Raw genomic sequence first — 26,237 nt, 5'->3', positions numbered from 1 at the left:
CGGCTCTCCTTACGCCTCTGGAACTCCCAGGCCAGGCCTGATGCTTTACTTAGAATAGAAGTGAAGGTTTGAGGCTTAGGAGAGAACGTGCTGCTCTGTCTGCCCAGCTCCCTGCACAAAGCAGGTGAGTGTGGGGGGCCAGCCGGTGGCTCTCTTTCTTCCCCAGGGTGGGCTCTTTGGGGTTGGGCCAATGGAAGCAAACATCACTCACAATGGAGAAGGCACTGTTCCCCAGGAAACCCAAGGCTGGCTGGACTCTGGTAGCAGCAGCCTGGGTTGCGGAGGGGGTGACACTAGGTAGGTGACAGAGCCCTCCCCTCCCCAAGGCCCCTCTCTGCCTAAAAGGTACCTAAGAGGAAGAAGAGGGCTAGGTTGGAGCCAGTGACCCCCCCCCCCCCCAAGCTGGAAAAGAACTCAGCAACCTTGAGTCCAACCCTTTCACTTCATAGCTGTGGAAACTGAGGTGGGGTGGGGGGTGGGGGTAAGTGCTTCTCCCCAGGTTGCTACACATCTGGAATAAGGGGAGAAAAGGGCTGCATTCCCTGCCCTCTGTCATAGCTCTTCTAGGGCAGGGTTCCTCAACCTCAGCACAACTGATATTTCAGAGAAGATAATTCTCATCCTTTGCATTGTAGGGTGTTTAACAGCATCCCTGAATCTACCCACTAGAAGCCAATAGCACCCCTCTCCCGTAACCGTGACAACCAAACATGTCTCCAGACACTGCCCAATGTTCCTGGGGGAGGGAGTGGGAAACTGCCCTCAGCTGAGGACTCACACTATAGATCAGTGTTGCAATTCTAGGATGTGGTTTAGAATCACCTGGGGAGCTTGTTAAACCAAGTTCCCGATTCAGGAGCTCTGGGGTAGGGCAGGAGAATTAGCATTTTAAACATGTTCCCAGGTGCTGCTGCTGCTTCTAGTCTGGGAACCACACTTGGAGAACCCCTGTCCTAGACTGCACTATAAACTCTAAGAAGTCTGGTCCATCTGTCTGTCTTGCTCTCCATGGTATCCCAATGAGCATCCTGGGAAGATGGGAAGAACCCTGGCTCTTTCAAAGGATTGAGAACGGCAAAGAGAAACCACCATCTCCAAGGTAACAGGGGAGCAGAGAGACCCAGAGCCTCTTTCTGCTCGCAGACTAGTCAATTGGTCCCATGTGGAAGGCTGGATACCCAAGTTGCCTACCTGGGTATGATCCTCTGGGGAAGGGTGTTCTTTGCATCCAAGGTGTCTTTGGATAGAGTATACCCAGAAGTGGAATCACTGGGTCATAAGGCAGTTCCATTTTTAATTTTTTGAGGAATATCCATACTGTTTTCCACAGTGGTTGCACCAATCTGCATTTCCACCAACAGTGCATGAGGATTTTCTTTTCTCCACATCCTCCCCAACACTTGTTTGTTCATTTATTTATAATAGCCTCTCTAACAGGTGTGAGGTGTATCTCACTGTAGTTTTAATTTGTATTTCTCTGATGATTAGTGATATTGATCCTCTTTTCATATGTCTATTGACCATCTGTACGTCCTCTTTGGAGAAGTGTCTATTCAGGTCCTCTGCCCATTTTTAATTGGATTTTTTATTTTAGTGTTGTTGTATGAGTTCTTTATAAATTTTGGATATTAACCCCCTATCAACATATCATTGGTGAATATCTTCTTCCATTCAGTAGGTTGCCTTTTCATTTTGTTGACGGTTTCCTTTGCTGTGCAGAAACTTCTTAGTTTGATATAGTCCTATTTGTTTATTTTTTCTTTTGTTCCCTTTGTCCAAGGACATATATCAGAAAAAATATTGCTAAGAGAAATGTCAAATATTTTACTGCCTATTTCTTCTAGGATTTTTATGGTCTTGAGTCTTATGTTTAAGTCTTTAATCCTTTTGAATGTATTCTTGCATGTGGTATAAGAAGGTGGTCTAAAAGAAAAAAAAGAAGATGATGGTCTAGTTTTTACTTTTTTGCATGTATCTGTCCAATTTTCCTAACACCATTTATTGAATAATGTCTTTACTCCATTATATATATGTTCTTGTCCCTCTGTCATAGATTAATTGGCCATATAGATAAGGGTTTATTTCTGAGGTCCCTATTTTTATTTCAGATTTTATTTATTGATTTTAGAGAGCGAGAAGGGGGGGGGCGGGAAGCATCAACTCATAGAGGTTGCTTCTCATATGTGCCTTGACTTGGCAAGCCCAGGGTTTCGAACTGGCGACTGCAGCATTCCAGATCAGCACTTTATCCACTGTGCCACCACAGGTCAGGCTGGGTTCTCTATTCTATTACACTGATCTATGTGTCTGTTTTTATGCCAATGCCATGCTGTTTTAATTACTATAGGCTTGTAGTATAGTTTTATATCAGGAAGTGTGATCCCTCCAATTTTGCTCTTCTTAAGATTACTGAGGCTATTTGGGGTCTTTTGTGGTTCCATATAAATTTTTGGATTATTTGTTCTAGTTCTGTGAAAAATGTCATTGGTATTTTGATAGGAATTGTGTTGAATCTATAGATTGCTTTGGCTAGTACGGTCATTTTAATGATGTTAATTCTTCCTATCCATGAGCACAGCATATGATTCCATTTATTTATATTATCTTCAATTTCTTTCTTCAGTGTCTTATTTTTTAAGTACAGGTCTTTTACATCCTTAGCTAAATTTATTCCTAGGTTTTTTTTTCTTGTGCAATTATAAATGGGATTGTCTTCTTAGTTTCCATTTCTAATTGTTCATTATTGGTGTATAAAAATGCAACAAATTTCTGAATATTTATCTTACTGAATTCATTTATCAGTTTTAGTAGTTGGTGGAATCCTTAGGGTTCTTTATATACAGTATCATCTCAATTGCAAATGATGTCAGTTTAATTGACACAAACCAACAGCAAAGAAAAAATTCTCAAGGCAGCCAGGGAAAAGAAGAATACAACATATAAAGGAAGGCCCATTAGATTATCATCAGATTTCTCAGCAGAAACTCTACAAGCTAGAAGAGAGTGGACCCCAATATTTAAAGTCCTGAAAGAGAGGAACTTTCAGCCACGAATACTATACCCATCAAAGCTATCCTTCAAATATGAAGGAGAAATAAAAACATTCACAGATACAGAAAAGATGAGAGAATTTATCATCAGAAAACCCCCACTCCAGGAATTACTAAAGGGGGTTCTCCAATCAGATACAAAGAACAAAAAAAAAATCAGAGCCACAAGTAAAAGCTCCAAGAAGAACACAATAAAACCAAATTTAAACTGTGACAACAACAAAAAGAAAAGGGGGGAGAAGATGGAGATTAACAGTAGCAAAGGACGATGGAGTACAAAAGTACTCGCAAAATAGTTCGCTACAATGAACAGGGTAGGGACCCTTTTCATTACTCAAAGGTAACCACCATTGAAAAAACCACCACAGAAGCACATGAGATAAAAAAGATAGCAACAGAGGAAAGATGTATGGAATACAACCAAATAAAAACAAAAGATAGAAAAACGAAAGAGAAGGATCAAACAAGACACAAAACTAACAGAAAGCAAGATATAAAATGGCAATAGGGAACTCACAAGTGTCAATAATTACACTAAATGTAAACGGATTAAACTCACCAATAAAAAGGCACAGAGTAGCAGAATGGATTAAAAAAGAAAATCCAACTGTATGCTGCCTACAGGAAACTCATCTAAGTAACAAGGATAAAAACAAATTCAAAGTGAAAGGCTGGAAAACAATACTCCAAGCAAATAACATCCAAAAAAAAGCAGGCGTAGCAATACTTATATCTGATAATGCTGACTACAAGACAGCAAAAGTACTCAGACACAAAAATGGCCATTTCATAATGGCTAAGGGGACACTGAATCAAGAAGACATAACAATTCTTAATATATATACACTAAACCAAGGAGCACCAAAATATATAAGACAGCTACTTATTGATCTTAAAACAAAAACTGACAAAAATACAATCATACTTGGAGACCTAAATACACTGCTGACGGCTCTAGATCAGTCATCCAAACAGAGAATCAACAAAGACATAGTGGCCTTAAACAAAACACTAGAGCACCTGGATATGATAGACATCTACAGGACATTTCATCCCAAAGTGACTGAGTATACATTTTTCTCCAGTGTACATGGATCATTCTCAAGAATTGACCATATGTTGGGCCACAAAAACAACATCAGTAAATTCAGAAAAATCGAAGTTGTACCAAGCATATTTTCTGATCATAAAAGCCTTGAAACTAGAATTCAACAGCAAAAAAGAGGAAAAAAATCCCACAAAAATGTGGAAACTAAACAACATTCTTTTAAAAAATGAATGGATCAAAGAAGAAAGAAGTGCAGAGATCAAAAGATATATACAGACTAATGAAAATGACAATACGACATATCAGAATCTATGGGATGCAGCAAAAGCAGTGATAAGAGGGAAGTTCATATCACTTCAGGCATATATGAACAAACAAGAGAGAGCCCAAGTGAACCACTTAACTTCACACCTTAAGGAACTAGAAAAAGAAGAACAAAGACAACCCAAAACCAGCCGAAGAAAGGAGATAATAAAAATCAGAGCAGAAATAAATGAATTAGAGAACAGAAAAACTATAGAAAAAATTAATAGAACAAGGAGCTGGTTCTTTGAAAAGATCAACAAAATTGACAAACCCTTGGCAAGACTTACCAAGGAAAAAAGAGAAAGAACTCATATAAACAAAATCCAAAATGAAAGAGGAGAAATCACCACGGACACCGTAGATATACAAAGAATTATTGTAGAATACTATGAAAAATTTTATGCCACTAAATTCAACAACCTAGAAGAAATGGATAAATTCCTAGAACAATACAACCTTCCTAGACTGAGTCAAGAAGAAGCAGAAAGCCTATTAGTAGAGAAGAAATAGAAAAAACCATTAAAAACCTCCCCAAAAATAAAAGTCCAGGCCCTGACGGCTATACCAGCAAATTTTATCAAACATTCAAAGAAGACTTGGTTCCTATTCTACTCAAAGTCTTCCAAAAAATTGAAGAAGAAGCAATACTTCCAAACACATTTTATGAGGCCAACATAACCCTCATACCAAAACCAGGCAAGGATGGCACAAAAAAAGAAAACTACAGACCAATATCTCTAATGAATACAGATGCTAAAATACTAAACAAAATACTAGCAAATTGAATACAACAACATATTAAAAAAATAATACATCATGATCAAGTGGGATTCATCCCAGAATCTCAAGGATGGTTCAACATACGTAAAACGGTTAACGTAATACACCATATCAACAAAACAAAGAACAAAAACCACACGATCTTATCAATAGACGCAGAAAAGGCTTTTGATAAAATACAACACAATTTTATGTTTAAGACTCTCAACAAAATGGGTATAGAAGGAAAATATCTCAACATGATAAAGGCCATATATGATAAACCATCAGCTAACATCATATTAAATGGCACTAAACTGAAGGCTTTCCCCCTTAAATCAGGAACACGACAGGGTTGTCCACTCTCTCCACTCTTATTTAATGTGGTACTAGAGGTTCTAGCCAGAGCAATCAGACAAGGCAAAGAAATAAAAGGCATCTATATCGGAAAAGAAGAAGTAAAGGTATCACTTTTTGCAGATGATATGATCCTATACATCGAAAACCCCAAAGAATCCACAAAAAGACTACTAGAAACAATAAGCCAATACAGTAAGGTCGCAGGATACAAAATTAACATACAGAAGTCAATAGCCTTTCTATATGCCAACAATGAAACAATTGAGAACGAACTCAAAAGAATAATCCCCTTCACGATTGCAACAACAAAAAAATAAAATACTTAGGAATAAACATAACAAAGAATGTAAAGGACTTATATAATGAAAACTATAAACCATTGTTAAGGGAAATTGAAAAAGATATAATGAGATGGAAGAATATACCTTGTTCTTGGCTAGGAAGAATAAATATAATCAAGATGGCTATATTACCCAAAGCAATATACAAATTTAATGCAATTCCCATCAAACTTCCAATGACATTTTTTAAAGAAATAGAGCAAAAAATCATCAGATTTATATGGAACTATAAAAACCCCCGAATAACCAAAGCAATCCTAAAGAAAAAGAATGAAGCTGGGGGCATTACAATACCTGACTTCAAACTATTATAGGGCCACGACAATCAAAACAGCATGGTATTGGCAGAAAAATAGACACTCAGACCAATGGAACAGAATAGAAAGTCCAGAAATAAAACCACATATATATAGTCAAATAATTTTTGATAAAGGGGCCAACAACACACAATGGAGAAAAGAAAGCCTCTTCAATAAATGGTGCTGGGAAAACTGGAAAGCCACATGCAAAAGAATGAAACTGGACTACAGTTTGTCCCCCTGTACAAAAATTAACTCAAAATGGATCAAAGATCTAAACATAAGACATGAAACAATTAAGTACATAGAAGAAGACATAGGTATTCAACTCATGGACCTGGGTTTTAAAGAGCATTTTATGAATTTGACTCCACAGGCAAGAGAAGTGAAGGCAAAAATTAATGAATGGGACTACATCAGACTAAGAAGTTTTTGCTCAGCAAGAGAAACTGATAACAAAATAAACAGAAAGCCAACTAAATGGGAAATGATATTTTCAAACAACAGCTCAGATAAGGACCTAATATCCAAAATATACAAAGAACTCATAAAACTCAACAACAAACAAACAAACAATCCAATAAAAAAATGGGAAGAGGATATGAACAGACACTTCTCCCAGGAAGAAATACAAATGGCCAACAGATATATGAAAAGATGCTCATCTTCTTTAGCTATTAGAGAAATGCAAATCAAAACTGCAATGAGATACCACCTCACACCTGTTCGATTAGCTATTATTAGCAAGACAGGTAATAGCAAATGTTGGAGAGGCTGTGGAGAAAAAGGAACCCTCATCCACTGTTGGTGGGAATGTAAAGTAGTACAACCATTATGGAAGAAAGTCTGGTGGTTCCTTAAAAAACTGAAAATAGAACTACCTTATGACCCAGCAATCCCTCTACTGGGTATATACCCCAAAAACTCAGAAACATTGATATGTAAAGACACATGTAGCCCCATGTTTATTGCAGCATTGTTCACAGTGGCCAGGACATGGAAACATCCAAAAAGCCCGTCAATAGATGACTGGATAAAGAAGATCTGGCACATATACACTATGGAATACTACTCAGCCATAAGAAATGATGACATCGGAACATTTACAGCAAAATGGTGGGATCTTGATAACATGATACGAAGCGAAATAAGTAAATCAGAAAAAACCAGGAACTGCATTATTCCATATGTAGGTGGGACATAAAAGTGAAACTAAGAGACATTGATAAGAGTGTGGTGGTTACAGGGGGGAGGGGGGAATGGGAGAGGGAAAGGGGGAGGGGGAGGGGCACAAAGAAAACAAGATAGAAGGTGACAGAGGACAATCTGACTTTGGGTGATGGGTATGCAACATAATTGAACGACAAGATAACCTGGACTTGTTATCTTTGAATATATGTATCCTGATTTATTGATGTCACCCCATTAAAAAAATAAAATTATTATTAAAAAAAAATGTCAGTTTTACTTCTTTCTTTCCAATTTGGATGCCTTTTATTTCTTCTTCTTGGCTCACTGCTGTGGCTAGACTTCCATTACTATGAGGAATAAGATTGGTGACAGTGGATATCCCTGTCTTGTTCCTCATCTTAAGGGAAATACTTTTATTTATTTATTTTAAATGTTTATTATATTAGTTTTAGAGAAAGAGGAAGGGAGAGAGGGAGAAACAGGAACATAGATCTGCTCCTGCATGTGCCCTGACCAGGGTTTGAACTAGAAACTTCTATGCTTTGGGATGAAGCTCCAACCAACTGAGCTATCTGACCAGGGCAAGGAAAACACTTTTAGTTTTCCCCCACTGAATATGATGTTAACTGTGAGTTTGTCATACATGGCCTTTATTATGTTGAGGTATGTTCCCCCTATTTCCACTTTACTAAGACATTTTTTTAATGTTTTTTTAAAAGACTTTATTCATTTTAGAGAGGAGAGAGAGAGAGAGAGAGAGAGAGAGAGAGAGAGAGAGAGAAGAGGGGGAGGGCAGAACAGGAAGCATCAACTCCTGTATGTGCCTTGACCAGGGAAGCCCAGGGTTTTGAACTGGTAACCTCAGTGTTCCAGGTCGACATTTGATCCACTGCGCCACCACAGGTTAGGCCATTAAGATTTTTTTTTTTTAAATCACAAATGGGTGTTGGATTTTGTCAAATGCTGCTTTTTCTGCATCTAATGGGATCTGTATTTTTTGTTGTTGTCGTTTTTTTCTTCACTAGGTTAGGGAAGTTGTCAGTCATTATTTCTTCAAATAAGTTCTCAATCTCTTGCTCGCTCTCCTTCTTCTGGTACCCCTATGATACAGATGTTGTTATGCTTCACATTGTCCTAGAGGTCTCTTAAACTATCCTCATTTTTTAAAATTAATTATTTTATTTTATTTTTTTGAGACAGAGAGAGAGTCAGAGAGAGGGATAGATAGGGACAGACAGACAGGAACGGAGAGAGTTGAGAAGCATCAATCATCAGTTTTTGTTGCGAGACCTTAATTGTTCATTGATTGCTTTCTCATATGTGCCTTGACTGTGGGCTTTCAGCACCGAGTAACCCCTTGTTCGAGCCAGCGAGCTTGGGTCCAACCTGGTGAGCTTTTTGCTCAAACCAGATGAGCCCGCGCTCAAGCTGGTGTCCTCGGGGTCTCGAACCTGGGTCCTCGGCATCCCAGTCCAACGCTCTATTCACTGCGCCACCGCCTGGTCAGGCACTATCCTCATTTTTTAAAATTGTTTTTTCTTTTTGCTGCTGATTGTTTTCTGCTATCTTGTCTTCCAAATTGCTGATCTGATCATCTGCTTCATCTAATCTGCTGTTGATTCCTCCTAGTGTATTCTTCATTTATGATATTGTATTCTTCATTTTTGATTGGTTCTTTTTTATGGTTTCTATGTCCTTTTTTATTCTTACTATCTTTTTGTTGAAGTTCTCACTGAGTTCATCCATAAGTTCCTTGAGCATCCTTATAACCATTGTTTTGAACTCTGTATCTGGTAGATGCTTGCCTCAATTTCATTTAGTTCTTTTTCTGAGGATTTTTTCTGTTCTTTCATTTGGGGCATGTTTCTTGGATTCCTCATTTTGGCTGCCTCTCTGTATTTGTTTCTGTGCATTAGGTAGTCTTGGTAGGGTGGTGGTATGGAGTAAGTGTCTTGTGGGGCTCAGTGGTGCAATCTCCCTGATCACCTGGGCTAGGTGCTCCAGTAATGTCCCTTGTGTGGGTTATGCGAGCTCTCCTGTTGTAGTTGAATCTTGATTGCTGTTGGCCTTTCGGTGTGTGACCCTCAGGGTGGCTGATTATGAGGATTGATCTGGACCACAGTATACAAGCTGCTTTGTGGAGGCTGACCACACAAAGTGGGATTGACACCAGCAGGGTCTGGTGCCTGCCACCAGGTGTGTTGGTTCTCTGGCCTCTTGGGCAGGACTGTAGTGTAGGTCAATGTCAGGTGCTGACTGTGACCCTCCCTGGGCTACCTGGTAGGAGCTACAAAGCAATTCACAATTTGTGGCTGCCTCTGCTGGACCTAGGTGTGCACAGAGGGGGGCCAAAGCTACACACTATGGCCAGCATCCACCAGCACTGAACCTGGGGGCTGGTCAGCAAAAGACCCAAGGTATCCTGAAATCGCCTCTGCCTGTCGACTGCCTGTTAGGTTCAGTCACTGAAAGAGCTTCTGGTGGTATACAAACTTGGTGCCAGTGGTGGGTCTGAAGCCACTCAGCAGAAGTCCCAGTGTACACCCAGGCCAGCCGCTACCTGCCTGCGGCCTGCAGACCTTTGTGGTTGGAAGGGTCTCAGGGAGCTGTCAGGAGAGTCCTGTACATCAGGTCCAAACAGACCAGGATTTGCCTGTGTGGAGGGAGGGTTCTGTCCTGGACAGGTAGAGCTGGTTGGTGAGTATGGGAGTGAAAAATGGCCCTTCCTTGGAGCCACACAATGCAGCCTCTCCTTGTACGTCTCTGATACCCCACAGCTGCCCGGATCTCCTCAACTCTTTCAAGAAAGTCTGCACTGTGGAACCAGGCCGGCTCCTGTCAGCAGAGTCCTCCCCAGGGCACGAGCTTGGCAGGGCGGGACTGCAGGGAGTTGGCCGGGTGGACTAGTGCTCACACAATATGGAGGGGAGTGCTCAACCCAGGAAAGATGGGCTGTGTGGGAGAGGAACTCAATGGTGGCTGTCCCTCCAGTCCTCTCCCTGGGCCACACAACCCAGTCTCTCCCTGTAAGACTCAGTCTGCTCTGAGCCTTTGTCCCTCAGCCAGAACCCAGAGTGAGGACCTGTGAATGTGATTTTGTGTGCTGCCCCTTTAAGAGGGCACCTGGGTTTCTAGCAGACTCACCTCTCTCTCCCTGGCGTCCCTAGCTGATGAAATCACTGCTGTTTTTCACAGCTACATGTTATGTGGGCTCCTCCTTCTGCTCTAGGCTGGGGAGCTGGGCATCCCCAGCTCCTGGGAGGGAACTTTCTGCAGCTGAGAGCTCTTTGGATTCTCAACCATGGCATATGAGTGTGGGGCAAGCCCTTTTCATGTCTCCGTTGTTTCTGCCAGTCTTGATGAGGCTTCCTCTGTAAATCCTTGGTTATAAAACTTCTATTCAGCTAGTTCAGTTGGTAATTCGGGCTGATTGTTCTGTAATTTAGTTGTAATTTTGGTTTGGTCCTGGGAGGTCAGTGTAACTTCCAGCTGCTCGGCCGCCATCTTAGATTGGTGGGGAGGATTTTAGTGTACATGAAACTGTGTGCTTTCAGAAAGCAGGGATTATGTCCTTTTCAGCCCTAAATCCCCATCGTGCCTTGCTTATAAAAGAGGACCCATAAACCACTGAACTAATGCCGTAATAGGCAAGCCCATCACGATAAGGAGAGTGGGCCAAGGTTTAGGGAGATTGAATGACTCTGCACAAGGTCACCAGGGCTTATTGGTGAGCCGGGGACTGCGTGGCTCCCACTGCCCTCACGGCCTTCACCAGCCCACAGCAAGGAGCCAAGGCAGCGCTCTGTGCTTTCCAGATCACCTCCCTGCCAGTGCCTTCCCCATCATCCTCCTCCAGCTGGAATGCGATCTTCTGTTTCTTCTGTCTCCACATTGCCCCAGGCTCAGTGCTCTACAAACTGAGGTGCTCAGTGTCCACACACTTGAAGCTGGGAAGCTGGGGGCCCCCATCCCTGCCACTGGAAGACATTTACCTTTCAGGTGGCAGGGAGTATGTGGAGGATACTCTCAGAGCTGAAATCGAGGTCATCGTCCCAGAGAGAAACTAGGCTACCTCAAAATGTAACGGGAGACTTTCATACAATCAATCTGGAAAACTTTTTGGCAGAATCTTCTAAACCTAGACATATACAAACTCTGTGACTCAGCAATTCACCTCTAGGTCTAGGCCCTCCCAAAATGTTTACCAAAGTCACGAAACAGAATGTTCATTGTAGCACTATTCATAGGAGCCCAATACTAGAATCAACCCAAATGGCCATCCAGCACAGGCTGTGGCATGTCCATTCAATGTAATACATGGAACAAGAATGAAGAATCTGCAAGCACACATGATGATATACCACATGATTCCATTAAATACAGGACAAAGACAAGCAAGGCTTATCTATAAAGAGAGACATCAGAATGTTTTCCTTTGGTGGTAGGGGCTCAGGTCCAAGCACTCATACATGTTAAAGCTCCCCAGTGATTACAATGGGCAGAAGAGGATAGATAGGTCTGTGTGCAGCCTAGAAAAGAGAGACCTGCAGAGCAGAACTTGACTGGTGTCTTGGCAGGTGTCTTGACCGCTCAGGGGTACACTGAGCAGTCACCGTGGGAATGCTCTATTCTGAGTCTGGGGTGGCCATGGTCATCAGGCCTCCTCACCATCTCTGTGCTGTCCCTCAACTGTGGCAACCCCCGTGGGGTCTGATCCTTTACTCAGTGAGAACTACTGATTCAGAAGTCAGCCAGAGGTAGACCTGACCATTGCATCCCTGGGAACATGTTATTTACCTCCCAATCCACCATACATCAAGTATATATTATGGAAATACCTTGTGAGTTTGGGGAAGCATGGTGGCCCGCCTGGATGTTACCATTTGAGGAGCCAGCCTGGCTTACCTGTAGAGCCGCCATTCCATGGGACCTCCTTTCCCAAACAACAAGTCTGACTACCTTTGATGTTAAGAATTGGACCATTGTAAACCTTGGAGTTTACAATAAGAGAGCTTCTAGCTTGCTTCCTTGTTCAAGTAGTTCAAATCTCAGCTCTACCATTTACTAGTTGAGGGGCTTTTGGTAAGTCACCAAACCACTGAGCCTCTATGAACTTGTCTGTAAAATGGGGATATTAATGCCGACCCCCCAGGCTGTTTATGAAGATGCCTGGCTCAAAGCAGGTGCTCTGCCAAGTCCCTTATTGCTGTGTTGGATCTCTCTGTGCTGGGGGAGACCCCAGCGGGACTCTGTCCCTGTTAGATTATGTAGCCCACTCCCTGGGGCCCCATCACAGTCTGTGTGCATTAGTAGGCTGGAAGTTACAAAGTGCGTGGTATGGACAACTGTGGTCTGGGCACCTGCTGTCCTTCCTGTGTGTCCTCACCAAGGACTGACCAGGGAGGATGAGGGACAGCACAGGCCATGTACGTTTTTGGCTATCAACCCTTCGCCAGACACGTCCCTGGGGGTAGGATTAGCTCTTCTTTTCTGTCTTCCCAAAGAAATCGTATTCTCAACATTAGGGGTTAGAATTCTGTTTGCTTAGCCTCCACGTTTCCAAGGAGAGCTATCTTTATCTCTTCCATGTGGTCAGCCCCTGCTTGTGTAGAAAATACTCTAATCACTTCAAAATATTGCCATTTAGGAGACACTATGAAAAATTCAGAAGTAATACAATACAAAATAGGAGTGCCTGCTTTGCTGTGCCAACCCCTGACATTAGAGCTTATTGGCCCAACTCAGAAGTTCCAGAAATACATTTTATCCAGTTAGGTTGTTGTTCTGTTTTTTAGTGCACTTTTCCAGAATAGCGACAAAAGACTTGCTGATGGGGTGGGTGGTGGGGAAGGGAGCCTTTCTGAATGAAACTGTTGTTTGTTTGTTTTTTCCTCGGAGCCACAGTATCTTGTCTAAAAAAATGATTAGCTTGCCTAGTAAGGAAAATGTAGTTTTCTTTTTAAAAAGATTTTATTTATTTATTTTAGAGGGGGGGGGGAGTAGGGAAGAATGGGAAGCATCAACTTTTAGTTGCTTCTTTTATGTGCCTTAACCAGACACATACAAGATTTTGAACACACTGGATTTCGAACCGGTGACCTCAGCATTCTAGGTTGCCACTTTATCCATTGCGCCACCACAGGTCAGGCAAAAATGTAGTTTCTGTTGTAAAGCAGACTAATTTTTAAAAAAATTTATTGCTTTTAATTTATTGTGTTTACATAGATTCTGTGTCGCCCCAAATGCATCCCCCCCCGTATCCCCCTCAACATCTCCCTTGCTCCCCTCCCCACAGCACCCTCCCCAGACTAATTTTTTTTTTAACACACTAACTGGAGGACAAGAGTCATTTAGTTATAAGAGACTGAGCTTAGAGGGAAATCTGAGGAGCAATAATTGACTACTCAGATAAGACATGATGTTCTATGTGGTTTAACTTCCCCCATTCTATAGCGAGGTCAAGTTCTGGGCATGCACTTATGAAATGTAGAAAAAAATCTGAATGAGTTCAAGTTGAGGAAGCTAGCTGAGCAATGTGATGACCATCACCCTTAAAAGACCAACTAAATGTAAACTATTTGAAAGGGACAGATAATTCAAGTAAAGCAGTGTATTAGTTTACTTTTGTCTTTCTGGTCAGACTTACAAAGGCCAATTTTTTAAACATAGGAGGTCAAATAAAGTAGGTGCTTTGTTCCCTGGCACTGTTAAACGGCACATAAGTTTCATAACAACCTAATATTTCAGTTATGCTTGGGTCAAGAATACAAGTTTTAAGACATATAGTTCATTTTAAGATTGATAGTAAAAGCTTGAGCAAACTCTTTTTCTATAATTTGAATTTGGTCTGTAAAGTATCAAGGAATTGTTTTTTTTTTTTTTTAAGTAAATAAGAGAGTTGGATCTGTGCATTAGAAAGGCTCTGTTGGACCAGAGGGTGGTTCAGCAGACTCTGTGTGTGACTGTGGTCCAGGTTCTTTGCTGATATGGGACTAAGACACAGCCCTGTACCTGCAGGAGTTCATGTCACAGTAGGACAAACAGATCAACAGACAGTACCCTTTTAGTGATCAGTATAATATAAGCACAATTATGTGCTGCATAATGATGTTTCGGTCAATGATGGGCCACATTAATGACAGTGATGCTATAAGATTATAATGGAGCTTAAAAATTCCTATCACCTAGGGTCCTCGTGGCACAATGCATGACTCACATGTCAGTGGCAATGCTGGTATGTAGGGTACAATTATGTAAGGTACATAATATTTGATAATAATAATAAATGACCATGTGACTAGTGTATGTATTCACTATACTACTTATCGTTATTTTAGAGTGTACTCTATTTATAAAAAAAAAAGTTTGCAGTAAAATAGTGTGCTGTGTTAGCCAGCAGCAGCCTCGTACTTCATCTCACCTCCTGTTTATCACATTCCTGATTGTGAAATTTTCTGGTTTAATTTAACCTCGTGTTATTTGGGCTAGTCACATGCTTGTAGCCCAGGAGCGATAGGCTAGGTGCATAGCAGGTTCTCCCAGCTGGAATTGTTGTGGAAGTGCACTCTGTGATGTTCGCACGACAGAATCGCCTAACAACTCATTTCTCAGAATGTATCTCCGTCAGTAAGTGGCGCACGACTATGCACAGATGGAAGAGAAGTGTGCAAAAGTAGGCGTAGTTAAGTCGGCCACAAAGGTTTCACAGAGAAGGGGGGTGCCTGAGGAGGGTTTTTAAGAATAAATAGAAGTTTGCCAGGCGGAAAATAATGATAAAATGGGGCCAACTCCAGGGAGGAAGAGCACATGCGCAAAGGCACAGAAGAAAGAAGTGGTGAGTGCACAGTGCAGGCGGAGGACCGCTGGAATCACGTCCATGTTCAGTGTCTGAATCGACTTTACGAGCTTTGTAGAGTGCAGCCGTTTACATTTATTTCTGTATTCGCTGAAAGACGTCCCTACCTTATCTCTTGGATAAATTGTTACTTCATCATGATGGAGCTGACCCAGGAGGAGTCTTAACTTAGAAGTTGTGTTGGCAAGTCAAATAATCTGTAAATTACATGCCAAGAGCAGTAAGGAACGAGACCTGGGGATGTGAGCATTTCATGGTTCATCGAGGAAAAGATGACCTGGGTGGCAGATTACACCAAATGCAGCCACCCTTACCAAGCTCACTGGCCCAGCAGACAGGACCTCAGATTGAGAGCGTGGCACGCTGCCAACTCTGTTCCATTCTTTCTTAGCAATGGAATTTTTTTGCTGGATGAGCCCAGCCAAACACTACATTTCTTGGCCTTCCTTGAAGCTCAGCATGACAAAGTGATTAGGTGATGACAAAGTCACGGTCAATAAAAATATCCATGATGTTGATGCTGCGAATGGGTGATCACAGAGAACATAAAAGGGGATGAGACTTGTGAAGAGAATCGCTTAATGTGGAGTCAGGTATTCACTGAGGAGATGGGGCCTCTGAGCATCTCCTGTCTCAGTCCAAGGAACTATTGTTAAGTGGCTGACCTATTGCTAAGTTCTCACAGCTGAGCAACAAACATCCTGGACCCACGATTGCTACATGGACATAGATAGACTTTACCTCCTCCTTGTGGTCACACCGTCTGCATTCTTCACCTTGAAAGGGATCAGTTCATTTTGACAGCCAGCATCCTTCATGTACATAATGGGCCTGACCAATCCCAGCTGACCTAGCCATGTAAATGAAGATTTACATGGAAATTGTAATAGCTCTTCCGTTTTTTGTTTTGTTTTTGTATTTTTCTAAAGCTGGAAACGGGGAGGCAGTCAGACTGACTCCCACATGCGCCCAACCGGGATCCACCCGGCATGCCCACCAGGGGGCTATGCTCTGCCCATCTGGGGTGTTGCTCTGCTGCAACCAGGGCCATTCTAGCGCCTGAGGCAGAGGCCATAGAGCCATCCTCAGCGCCTGGGCCAACTCCGCTTCAATGGAGCCTTGGCTGCGGGAGGGGAAGAGAGAGACAGAGAGAAAGGAGAGGGGGAGGGGTGGAGAAGCAGATGGGCGCTTCTCCTGTGTGCCCTGGCCAGGAATCGAACCTGGGACTCCTGCACGCCAGGCCGACACTCTACCACTGAGCCAACTGGCCAGGGCAGCTCTTCCGTTTTTGCCCTTTATAAATTCTTTTCTTGTTTCCTTTGGAGCACAGTTTATGTTGTTAAATGAATCTGTGTCCTAGATTGTAATTCCTCCTCTGCTCAAATGAAACTTTTTATTCTTTATTATGCCTACAACTTTTTTTTAAGTTGGCAAGTTTGTCTAGTGCACAACCTGCATAGCAGGACATGGGTCCCGCATATGTGTGAATGACTATGTCAAGAACCCTTACTCAGCTGGGAAGTAGGCACCTGTTGCCCTTCCTCTTCCTAGTCATACTTCCTGGGATGTAGACATGATGAGCTGGACTCTGGTAGCTATTTTGGGCCATGAGTGATCTTGAGGATGGAAGTCATAGGTACAATGATGACAAAGAAAGACAGAAGGAGTTTTGATTCACCATAGAACTACCAGCTCAGCCTTGGACTATTTACTCCCAAACATCCTTTAGCTGACAGAAAAATAAACTTCTGTATTGTTTAAGCCACTATTATATATTTTAAGTTTAAGCCTAACATAATCCTAACTAACTGAGAGAGTCAGGGGAAAAAGAAAATATATCAGATCCCCAGTGCACAAAGTCTCAAGAATAAATGCTTGCTCTTCAAATTTTTCAATGGCTATATTAATTTTCCATCTCTGAAACACTTTATGATAAATAAATGCATTCCTGAGGACCCAGGCACATACAGGTATGTTCTCAAAGGACAGATGCAATGCAGGGGGTGGCCCCTTGAAGGGTTGGTGTCAGGGACGGAGCCATCCCTACTGAGGACCGAAAAGGGTGTTGTCCTACTTGGCTCCAAGGATTCACTGCTTCTTTAAATAAAAACAAAACAAAACAAAAAACCCTGAGTGAAAAGCAATTTTCTAACACCTGTCAAAATGTAAAATACAGATGGCCCTGGACCTGGCAGTTCTAGTTCTAGTAATTTATCTCCCCAACATGCTGAATTTACATTTATATAAAATGTTATAAGTATATTCACTGATTTTTTAAAAAAATTTTATTTGTAAAAGCAGAAGAGTCAAAACAATCAAAATGTTCACCAGTTGGAGGGCTGGTGAAATAAGCAGTGATGTATTCCTACGGTGAATACTATGCAGAAGGTGAAGAAAAAAAGGTAACTTGCCTGACCAGGCGGTGGCGCAGTGGATAGAGCGTCAGACTGGGATGTGGAGGACCCAGGTTTGAGACCCCGAGGCCGCCAGCTTGAGTAAGGGCTCATCTGGTTTGAGCAAAAACTCACCAGCTTGGAGCCAAGGTCGCTGGCTCGAGCAAGGGGTTACTCAGTCTGCTGAAGGCCCATGGTCAAGGCACATATGAGAAAGCAATCAATGAACAGCTAAGGTGTCGCAATAAAGAACTGATGATTGTTGCTTCTCATCTCTCTCCATTCCTGTCAGTCTGTCCCTATCTGACTCTGTCTCTGTAAAAAATAAAAAAATTTTAAAAAGAAGAAAAAAAAGAGAAAAAAGGTAACTCTATATGCCGATATGGACAGATCTCTATGACACACAGCTAAGTGAAAAAAGCAGGGTGCAGAAAAACGTGTAGAATGGGCACCAGAGGAAACACACATCTGTGCTGAAGACAGTGTCTGGAGCACACCCAGACACAACAGTGCCCGCCTACAAGGAGGGAATAAACTTTCACGGAATAAGCATTTGCACTTAAAAAAATCACATTTAGCAAATGCATATACTATCTACTCAAAAAAAGAATAATGATACACTTTTAAAAATATGAAAAACCATAATAGTGACAGACCTGTGGTGCCACTTCCACAGTGAGTCAGCCACCCTCATGACACGTGAGCTGCGCAAAACACACTTAAGCGGCTGCAGCTGGGATGTCTGCTGCATGACTTTCTAGTGGCCAGGAGGCCCTGTGACAAAGGTTAATGTGGAAATGCATGGGCATCTGAGGGCCAGAGGCCTGGTGACAGTGTGCAAATGGGTAAACAAAGCTGGCTACGCTGACGGAGAAGCAGTGGCTGCCAGAGGACCTGTGTCCCCAGGGGCCATTCTTTCTGTGAATATGGCTCTTGCTGCCACGTGGCTCAGGCAACAACTTCTGGCAACTCTTCCAAAATATACCGCTCACAAAAATTAGGGGATATTTCAAAATGAATATGAGCGATAAAAAAATGCATTTGATTTTTTTTATTAAACAAGAACATCAGAAAAGCAAACAAGTCAAAGAAATTTGTTCAATTATACAAATTAGATGCAAAACCAACTTTTATTTTATTGGTGAGAATGCACTACACAAAAGGCCAAAAGTATGGGAGTATCTGCACGTCCCTGATCCCCTAATTTTTGTGAGCAGTGTATATCTTGACTTCATCCCCACCACAACAGCCCCACCCAAGTTCCTGTGAGCTCCCTGGATCACAGCAAAGCCCCCTACCCAGTCCACTCACACCTGCTGCACCCCCCTCCAGCACACTCTGCAGTCTGACTATTTTGGGAATGTCACTCTCCCTGTTCAAAACATTAAATAACTTCCTGTTGCCCTTAGGACAAAGCAACACTGCTTAATGTAGCCTTCAAAGCTTGTGTGGTCTGACCTGCCCACCTCTCCCCTCCCCCAGACTTCAGTCCGCTCCTCACCTTCTTGCAGTCCTTGTCTTACCGTGCTTCCTCCTACACCATGTGCTCACCTGTCAGACTTCAGATCAAGTGTTCGTCCTGACCCATTTCAGCAGGGCATACCTCTCCTTGTCAACATTGCATTTGTGTGGTTATGTGACTGTTCTTGGTCTCCCCTACTGCAAGTAAGCTCCTTGAGGGTAGAGACTGTGTCGCTTTGGTACCCTTGGGTGTCCCCAGTAAATATTTGTTGAATGAACAAATAAACTCAAAGATTGTTTGAATGACAGTGTAGAAAATTGTCAAACTTTTGAACAAAAAGATGGCTGAATGCTCCTTGAGGAATTATACAGGGGCGAGCAAAAGTAGGTTTACAGTTAGAATACAAACAAGTAATCCTATGGCAGGTTTCTTCCCAAAAGACTGGAGAACCGTTATGCCAGGTGCACTCTAAATATCAGGGTTTTGGATAAAAAAAGATGAGGATCAGATGCAGGGTCTTGCTGAACACAGTGTGGGGTCTGCCGGCCTGCCCTGGGACACTCCCTGTGAACCAAGGTGGGTGGGGAGACCCTCACAACCAGAAAATGATCCTAAAATCATAGAAAGGTACCAGCTACCTCCAGTTCAGCCCTTACCATGCACCTGGCCTCGGGCCAAGTGCACTGCCCACTGCATGGCCAAGTGCCTTTTGGTAACAGAGGTGAGAGGGCGGACACAGCCTGGGTCTGCTGAGAGGGCCAGGCTCTGTCGTGTTTGTGAGATTCCTCCCTCTACTCTGCTGGCTGACGTTTTCCTGACTCAGACTCACATGAGCGCAAGAACCTCGGGCTCCTTGTGTGGGAAGTGTGCCTGGGCAGTGAACTGTGGGGCAGAGGGAGGAAGGGGAAATGGTGGTATCGTGTGCCCCTGGGGTGCCAGGCAGAGAGAACAGTGGGGGTGGGCGTGGGGGTCTGTGTGCTTCCTCTGACCTGGTCCCCTACCTACCCTGCCAGTCTCGCAGCTCCTTCCTGGGGAAGGCAAAATGAACATCCAGCAAAGGGAGAAACAGATGGCTTCCCTTCCACCGTGGGGCCAGCCTGCCAAGGCAACACAGAATGGGACGTTCCTGCCACCAACTCCAACACACTGTTGATAGCCACCCAAGCTCTGGGGCTCCCTGGAGCTTCCCAGAAGTGTGTCCCCCAACTCCCAGGCTCACTCACCGGAGCAGAGACCACTCTGGGTGTAGGCTGGACCACCACAGATTGGGGGGGAACCGCGGGGGACTCCCTGGCCTGCACAGCCCAGCACTGTGCCAGCCTTCCACCCATAGCTCTTCCCCATGACTCCAGTGGCTCAGGGACTCAGGATGGGCGAGGCTGAGTGCAAGGGAGCTGGGCTTGTTTATCTCCCTGCAGGACCTGGAGCCAAGCCCTGGGAGCCCAGGCTCATGCCAGCACCAGAGAAAAGGGAAAATATGGCTTAAAGGCAAAAAGAAAGGGGAATGAAAGAAGTAAAAACTGTGAGGAGGGGCCGGCCCACTTGGGGGAGCCCTGATCTGGGGCCTGAGTGAAAGGACTTTGCTCTCTGCCTTAGAGGGACTCTCCCTGTCCCCTGACTCGCTATATGACTGTATTGATAGAAAGAGTACACTTGGTGACTGTTGACCTGGTGAACATGTTCAGGGAGTCGGGAGCCAGCTGCCTGGTGGCCAGCACTAACTCGTTTGCACAACCTTCCAGCTTGAAGTTATATAACACAAGGGCGGACCAGACACTCCCCACAGGGAAGGGTTCACGTGCTCATACTCAGGGAGTTTCTTGTGAAGTCCTGTTTCATCTCCTGATCTGCCTGTTAAAATAAGAGCTGTCGGCCCTGGCCGGTTGGCTCAGTGGTAGAGCATCGGCCTGGCGTGCAGAGGTCTCGGGTTCAATTCCCGGCCAGGGCACACAGGAGAAGCGCCCATCTGCTTCTCCACCCCTCCCCCTCTCCTTCCTCTCTGTCTCTCTCTTCCCCTCCCAAAGCAGAGGCTCCATTGGAGCAAAGATGGCCCAGGCGCTGGGGATGGCTCTATGGCCTCTGCCCCAGGCGCTGAAGTGGCTCTGGTCTCTAACAGAGCGAGGCCCCAGAGGGGCAGAGCATCACCCCCTGGTGGGCAGAGTGTCGCCCCCTGGTGGGCGTGCCAGGTGGATCCCGGTCGGGCGCATGCGGGAGTCTGTCTGACTGTCTCTCCCCGTTTCCAGCTTCAGAAAAATACAAAAAAAAAAAAAAGAACTGTCAAGTTTCCAATGGTTCTCAATGAACCAGAGGAAAAAACCCAGTGGAACACAGTCCACCACCTCTGAGGAAAAAGCATTACTTTCTGTGGAATTTCAATACTTGGTAATTTTCTATTTGAGTAGAGAAAGACTCGTATACTAGGGGATAATAGGAGTGGGCCATATAATATGCTTATTTGATTCCTTTTCCATCATTACCCACACTCTGCCCTTCTCTCCTCCCCCCAGGTCGGCTTGTTCTCAACAATGTGTCTCCATCTGGAAGCTTCCTCAACAGTGTGTAACAGGATAGTGCTGGTAGCAGGGCGCTGACTCAGTAACCTGAGCCGTTTGTTGCCTGGGACAGAGCAAAAGGGCTGGGTGCTTCCTGTGGAATAGCCCGAAAGACCTGGGCCAGAGAGAGTTCCAAGGAATGTTCTGGAATGATGGTATCTTGATGGGGTTAGTTTGCTTGAGGCAAAAATCTAGGTTGCAAAAAGAAATAAATAAGAAGTCACGAAAAGCTGAAAACATATCTGGCGTTCAATCAAAGGTCCTGGTTTCCTCCCCCAGAGGGCAGGAGAGTCAGCCTTCCTGAGCTGCCCTGGTCACTACAGGGGTGACACATGGGGCATGGCATCAGAACCAAGTGATTTCCTTACTTTTCAAAGGTCCAGTGTCTCCCCTTCTAATAATAAGAGTGCACCGGAAAGTCACCACTCAATGTAGCAAAGGTCACGCATTCCACGGAGAAAGGCAAGTCCCACGCCATGCTGCTGGAGACAATCAGAGGTGGTGACCTTGAGGAAGGGTGGAGAGTCCCCTCCCTGGTTTCTCTGAGGAGCACTGCGTGGCTCTCTGACATCACACAGAGACACTCAGATCTTCTGCTCCTGGCCGTTGGCTCCCTGCAGCCCACAGGCTGACAGCAAGGAGCCACATGGGCCATTGGGCGGAGACTCTCAAAACCTCCTGGGGCCTCAGTATGTGCCTGGACACCACAACCTCCGGTAACAAAGCCCAGAGAAGTCTTGGACTGTGACGTGGAGTTGGGAACACTAAACATATCATCTCATGTAGTAAGGGGTAGTTCTTCTGTTTTAAAGAGATTTAATAATGAAGCTCAGAGATGCTGAGTAGTTTGCTTGAGTTAACTCCGCCAGTAAGCACCAGGCAGACATCTGAATTCAGTCAGTCTATGTATTCATCTTTCCAAAAGCTTCTGTTCCTGTGGTCCGGGTTAGCTAGAGAATCTTCTGGAAAGTCTCTTTACGTCTCAGAGAGAAGAAAGTTTTCCCCTCTAATGCAAGCACTCTTACTTAGACCTTGGAGAGCCCAGCGGGTATAGCTTTGCTGTGCCTGACCATGCACTAAGTTGGCTCTTCATGAGAATAGTGTCCCCGTCCCCCCCGCCCCAGCCAGGCAACAAGAGCCAAAGACAGACAGCAGGGACCAGTGGGTATGAAGGCCTTCCTCCAGGTCTGTGGGTCTGTGAGCCCATCTGAAGGAATGCTGTAGGCGTTAGAGAGTGAGAACAGAGCTCTCAGGGTGAGAAAGGGTGAACTATGACCCTGCTCAGGAAAGTAAATAGACCTTGGTGATAGAAGAGGCCACTTCCCCTTGAAGTTGGTTTGCACAATTGTGTGTTTAGTTATGTTTTTGTTGAACAATGTGGTGGTAGAGGCACTGATACCTCGTGCAGTCAAAAATCCATATATAACTTTTGTTATCTATCCAAAAACTTAACTACTAATGACATACTGCTGCCCGGAAACCTTACCGAGAATATAAGTAGTGGATTAACATGTATTTTGTGTTATATGTGTTATCTACTGTATTTTTACGCTGAAGTAAGGTGGAGAAAATGTTAAGAAAATCATAAGGTTCGTCTGTGAGGTTTTTCAAATTGTCACAAATCTCCAAAAAATTTCCAATATAATTATTGAAAACAACCCATGTGTAAGTGGACCCGCCCAGTCCAAACTTGTGTTGTCCAAGGGTCAACTGCATAACCAAGGATTGGATTGCATTGTTCCATCCTGGTGAGAGGCAGCTGTTCCCAGAGCACCCACCACTCCTCTCTCCTCAGGGAAAGGGGAGGCTGGACCTTTGGCAAAGCTTTGTTCCCTATTGGGGGAGCTGCTGGGGTGCCTCTCCCTGCTGCAGACTCCTCACCTTACCACAGAGCCCCCAGAGCCTCTGCTCCTAAAGCAGTGGACATCAGACATCAGCCAAGAACAGCCTCAGGTAGCTCACCCACAGGGGACCCTAGGAGGCCAGCTGGGCTGGGCAGGGGCTCCTCTGCCTCCCCCTTGCTCTCTTTCCAGGTTCACCTCCCACACCCCAGGGCCAGGACCTTCGCTCTCTTTCAGCTGCCCTCAGTGTGCCAGGCAGATGCCGCAGGGCCCATTCAGGCCTCATCCAAACTGACCGCTCCCCACTCCCCACCTACATAATTCCTTTCCTACAGAATCATCACAGATTAGTGCTGCAGATTCTTGCAGATTGGATGGCCCTACTTCACCATTTTATGGTTGAGGCCCTGGGAGGGTGACGTTAATGGCAGAGCTAGGACAGGAATGGGCTCTTCCTTCTATGCCAGTTCTCTTCCCACATCATTGTATCGCCTCTCAAAGGAATGACTCGCTAACGATGGAATCCAGGCCCTATCAGAGGCAGGTTTTGAGCATGAGCTCCTAGAGGCCCCGCAAGTTCCCACATGCCTGCTCTGTGCCTGCTCCAGCCCCAGATCGGCTATGCTCGGGGCTATTTCTCCAGCAGTGGCAACCAGCTCACATTTAACCCTTCTGTATTCTGCAAGCCCAGCTATGTTCTATGTCTCTGAGTACTGAAGAAGTGGAGTCTGGGTAGCTCCTGCCTTCACATGTCTGGGCCTGGCAAGGATACTGGAAGAGAAGTCAAGGTGTCAGGGGAACAACCAACTAAATTCTGGCATATTGGGTTCTATGTGGACGGGAGGGGCACTGCACATTGGTGACACGGAGGCTCCCTGTGAGCTCCAGAGGATGCTGGGTTTAGACATCAAACATGAACCAAGACACTACAGGAGGGGTCTGGGGGAGGCACTACATTTACTCCAGTGGCCGGATGCCCTTTCTCTAAAAGTCACTCTGCCCTAGGACATTCAGTCACTTCCCATTGACATCCACTCCCATTAGTCTGTACAACTGGGTGTTTAAGGCAGAGCTGAGAGCTGTGCGGGATCTCACAGATGAGCTGGATTGGAGCAGATGGCTTTGAGGTTCACCCTGGCTGCCTTGCTGAGCACTTATTTTCCATGAGTGTCTTTCTTTTCCTGGAACTATGGAGGAGTCTTCTCAGGCTGGGCGAAAAAGGAGAAAGGATGAACTATGACCTTCACTTTCCTGAGAGAGGTCACAGTTTATCCTTCCTCACCTGGGTCCTGTAGGTCACCTATACTAGAGGATATAGGTGGTGGCTTGGCCCTCACCCAGAATACACAGACATAAAGTTCTGCCATGCCAGGCACATAACTGCCACGGGGCCTTTGCACTTACTCTTTCCTCCACCTGGGCACTGTCATTAGAGATAGCAGCCTGCCACTCCCTTTCTCCTAGGGGTTACTCAAATGCCACCATTCAGAGAGGCCTTCTTTTACCTGACACTCCCCTCCTCCCTTTAGTGCCCATTGTCTCCATGGTATACATCTGACATACTTTGTATTTTACAAATTTACTTTGTTTATTGTCCACCTTTCTCCCACATAACTGCAAACCCCTGAGAGCGTGTTTCCTGCTGAGCCCCCATGCTTAGGGCAGAGAGCAGTCGTTCAGCACTGCCCACACTTCCTTGGGGAGACAGGAGGAAGTCATCACGTGTCCCTCCTAGCAGTGGAAATTTGAGAAAGAACTTCTGAATACCCCCAGAGCTTTTTGCTAAATCAGACCCAGTGGGGCCAGTGAAAGTATCCCACAACATCCCCCAAGCCCAGACTCCCTGAAGGAAGTAACCAGGGCACCAGCAGACAATGGTACTTTCTGGAGCAAGGGCAGCCGGGTTTCCTGAAAATGTTTATTTTAAACCACGCGGAATTCAGAGGAGGCTGCAGTGGCACAGAAATAGGCATAAATCCCAGTGTCTTCAATGGTTTCTCATAACAGTTCACAAACCCGGGCAAAGGGCTGCGCTGGGAACTGAGATGCCAAATGCATAGGTTTCCTCACCTCCCATCCTACCCCAGAGCTGCCAGGGGCCTGGCGGGGGGTCAGGGAAGGGAGAGGATGTCTGTCCATCCAGGTGCCAGGGATAGGTACAGGTTTGGGGGAGTCTGAAGTTTATACTGTGGAGTAAAGCGGGGGACGCAACTTCAAGAATAAAGGAGTCATAATTAGGATTACAACATTGCTAGCGCCCCCACATTCAACCCGCGAGGCTGCAGAAGGGGCACGGGCAAGTGAGGGGCCAGAAGCCAAGTTCCGCAGTTTCTGGGTCAATGCGCCCCCGCCAGGGCGGGAGGCTGGATTCTGGAGTCTGCAGGTACTTTTCTTCAGCCTGATCAGATCACACCACTCACTCCTACTCCACGGTTAACTTTAATAAACCCCAAGGCCAAGTTTCCCCTTCTGTAAGCTGGGCTTGGCTGAGTGGGCTGGCCTACCCTCCTGAGAGAAGAGCAAGGAGAAGGGAGAGGGGGAAAGCAGGGGCAGCAGGCAGAGATGCGCACTGCAACTAAAAGACGTGAGATAGGTGGTAGGACTCCAGGGACGAGCACGTGCGTGTCACCGCGGGTTCCGGACGCACCCCTGCGATTGCTCTCCCGGACAACAGGCCGCGGAAGTCGCTGCCTGAAGCCCGAGCCTCCTGGCAGGGCCCGCGCGGCCTCCCCCCTCCTGCATGCCCTCGGAGACAGAGGGCGGCTTGGTGCCAGGAGCGG

The 26,237-nt window shown here is 44.9% G+C and overlaps 1 protein-coding gene and 1 long non-coding RNA gene across 2 annotated transcripts in view; one reads left to right on the top strand and one right to left on the bottom strand.

Moving 5' to 3' along the window:
* Positions 1 to 26,237, bottom strand: part of EPHX1 (epoxide hydrolase 1) — a 38,261-nt gene that overhangs the window by 11,597 nt on the left and 427 nt on the right. The window lies entirely within an intron of this gene.
* LOC136389104 (uncharacterized) lies at positions 2 to 22,006 on the top strand. The gene is made up of 3 exons (XR_010748269.1): positions 2 to 124; positions 905 to 1,099; positions 21,572 to 22,006. It is a non-coding gene; the product is annotated as an uncharacterized lncRNA (long non-coding RNA).

Source organism: Saccopteryx leptura, chromosome 1 (genome assembly GCF_036850995.1).
Source record: "Saccopteryx leptura isolate mSacLep1 chromosome 1, mSacLep1_pri_phased_curated, whole genome shotgun sequence".
Lineage (NCBI taxonomy): Eukaryota > Metazoa > Chordata > Mammalia > Chiroptera > Emballonuridae > Saccopteryx > Saccopteryx leptura.
Note: the sequence above shows the minus strand (reverse complement) of the source record. Positions and strands in the feature narration are given on the sequence as shown.